The sequence below is a fragment of the Physeter macrocephalus genome, chromosome 14 (assembly GCF_002837175.3).
Source record: "Physeter macrocephalus isolate SW-GA chromosome 14, ASM283717v5, whole genome shotgun sequence".
Taxonomy (NCBI): domain Eukaryota; kingdom Metazoa; phylum Chordata; class Mammalia; order Artiodactyla; family Physeteridae; genus Physeter; species Physeter macrocephalus.
Genome location: NC_041227.1, coordinates 99398689 through 99401785, shown reverse-complemented (window position 1 = coordinate 99401785; position 3097 = coordinate 99398689).

Genomic DNA, 3097 nt, shown 5'->3' with positions numbered 1-3097 from the left:
CACCTAGCTGATCTCCCTGTGCTATGCGGCTGCTTCCCACTAGCTATCTGTTTTACGTTTGGTAGTGTATATATGTCCATGCCACTCTCTCACTTCGTCACAGCTTACCCTTCCCCCTCCCCATATCCTCAAGTCCATGCTCTAGTAGGTCTGTGTTTTATTCCCGTCCTACCCCTAGGCTCTTCATGACATTTTTTTTTCTTAGATTCCATATATATGTGTTAGCATACGGTATTTGTTTTTCTCCTTCTGACTTACTTCACTCTGTAGGACAGACTCCAGGTCCATCCACCTCACTACAAATAACCCAGTTTCATTCCCCCTGAAGTTTTTAATGGACTATTTCCAGCTGTATGTAGTCCCATAGGCCCCTTGGGATGTATCCCAGTTGGGGATATAAGGCAAAAAATTCTCACCACAGTAAAGACATTTAATTAGCAGAAGTTGTGTAACCCAGTATAATCTGCTGGCTACTCTAGCACTTCAGTTCCAAGTATGAAGCAAAGGATAATTATGGCCTGGAATAGTCTTGCTGAAGTAGGCATTGCAAAAACAGGTGCTGCAAGGTTATTAAGGAGGGACTCTCTCCAATACTAATGACAATACTTGAACTTTATGAAGCATGCAATTGCCTGGCCGGTCCTGTACTTGTACTTCACACCCACCATCTCACTGAAGGCTCACAAGCCTGAGGGGTTGCTTCCATTGGCACCCCCATGTCCCAGATGAAGAAAGTGAGACTCAAAGAAAGTCATGCCTTGCAAACACTCCAAAGCCACCAGAGACCCACTGACGTGGACTCTCCAGTCCTGGGGTCCAGAAAAGCTCCGCAGATGTTTTTCATGCACCTGGAAATAATGAGGAGTGCTTTACCTACCAAGTAAATAAAACCTTTATTTCTTCGTGGAAAAAAAAAACAAAATGATGTGCCTAGAAGAAGTGGATTTCTGGTCCTCGAGTGACAATCACAAATTTGGTGATTTGCTAAATTCTCATGACATATTATCATTTGAAAGGGTCAGGTGGCTGCAGCAGCCGTGAGATGCACATGGACAATGAAGGGAGAAGACTGAGTCGAGACCTTGGGAATTCCTAGATGTCCTCCTGTAACCGAGCAGGACCCTGTGGGGCCTTCCTGGGACAGACCCCCCCCTCCCAGATCCTCTGCTTTGGCTCTGCTCTGAAGTACCCAGATAATAGTATCTGATGCACATTTCCTGAGGTGTTTTACAGATGCTAAAATAACCCCCAAATGGAAGAAATTAACTACTTAATGACCATGAGCACATAGTCCCCAGGCCTACTGGAGACTAAGGATTGATCATTTTAACCCCTGTGACACCCTTACCATCAAACAATCGGAGGATTGTGCACTAGCTGATCACAGACCCTGGGACTCCCCTTCCCACCTTGCCTTTTTTTTTTTTTTTTTTTTTCCGCGGCACGCAGGCCTCTCTCTGTTGTGGCCCCTCCCGTTGCGGAGCACAGGCTCCGGACGTGCAGGCTCAGCGGCCATGGCTCACGGGCCCAGCCGCTCCGCGGCATGTGGGATCTTCCCGGACCGGGGCACGAACCCGTGTCCCCTGCATCGGCAGGCAGACTCTCAACCACTGCGCCACCAGGGAAGCCCGCCACCTTGCCTTTAAATAGGCTTTGCTGAGACCCATCCGGGAGTTCAAGCTTTCTGAGCACTAGCTGTCCCCGACTCCTTGTATGGCACCTTACAATAAACACTGCACTTTCCTTCACCACAATCCGGTGTCAGTAGATTGGCTTTACTGCCTGCGAGGGAGCAGACCCAAGTTTTGGGTCAGTAACACTCAGTCTGCAAAACCCACCCGTCATACTTGCATCAAAGTTGTATTTCTTTTATTTTTTTTTAAATGGCATGAGACCTCGAGGCTGTCACAGCTTCCATGTTCAGACTCCTGAATTTGCTGGAATTCCATTTTCCTGGAATTTCATATTCCAGAGAGTCATTTCCCAACCCTGTCAAATCCTTTAAACACCCAACTGCACGCCCAGCTCCCCAGTCCCAGATCTTGTTTATGTCGTATCTTTGTCATCTTTGTCCTGTTTCATAAAGAGTCAGGGATGAACACCAAGACATTGTGTTACAGAGCATGAGAACTTGTTAGGTCAGAGATGATGAAATTAAAAAGTCAGATAGCACATATCCAACTAACGACATCTCCTTAACACCTGGGGGCCTGCTGCCTTTCTGCGTGAAAGTGTATAACAGATAATATTTGGAGGAATTACAAGGTGTCTTCCCTCCTTCCCCTCCTTCCTTATACTCACTTGCATTCCCCTGTGTTGCAACAGTCAATTATAAAATACACTCTCTGCCCTTGGGGGAGGGTGGACACAGCTTAGAGAAGCAAGTCAACTGAGTTCCTCAGTCAGTTTTCTTTCAGACTCTACTTTACATACTAGTTCTGAAAGCACAGGCTTTCCATTTCAAGATCTCAGCTTTTGGGGAGAAAAGGATTTGGGTGCACATGGTGGGATGGGGATAAGGACAAACCCCACACGAAACTGGAGATAGGGTTGATACCATAAAGTGTAGATGTGTTTTTAAAATTCATGATTTAAGAGCTAGCTTTCCACATAACGGGAGAGAAAAATATGATATACACTAGAGGGAAGATAAAGGAAAGATGTGAGCCAAAAAGTTAGGCATCTGAGAATGATTAATAAGGTCCCATCCCTGCCCTGGCAGAGGGTGTATTGGGGCTGGAAGGAGGCACAGCCCAGGAAGGCTGCCAGCCTTTTCAAGAAACTTGGTGAGCTCAGAGGAGCTTAGGGTTGGACAAATGAGCCAGAGTTATGGACCCAACCCAGGAAGCCATGACAGGACTCCTGGGTCTTTGAAGGGTGAGTATGCAAAGCAGCTCAGGACAGCCTTGGGGCCGCTGGGCCCAGTCATCAGGAAGAGCTGTGGTTTCTTTCACCCTCTGCAGCTCAACTCACATCCTTGGCTTCTGCTTGCTCAGCTTCTGGCCTCCTATGAGGAAAATGCCTGTGTCATGGGAACATTACAGAAGACTCTGGGTTGGAGTGAGGTAGTGAGAGGGAAAGTTTGCATAAGACAGAA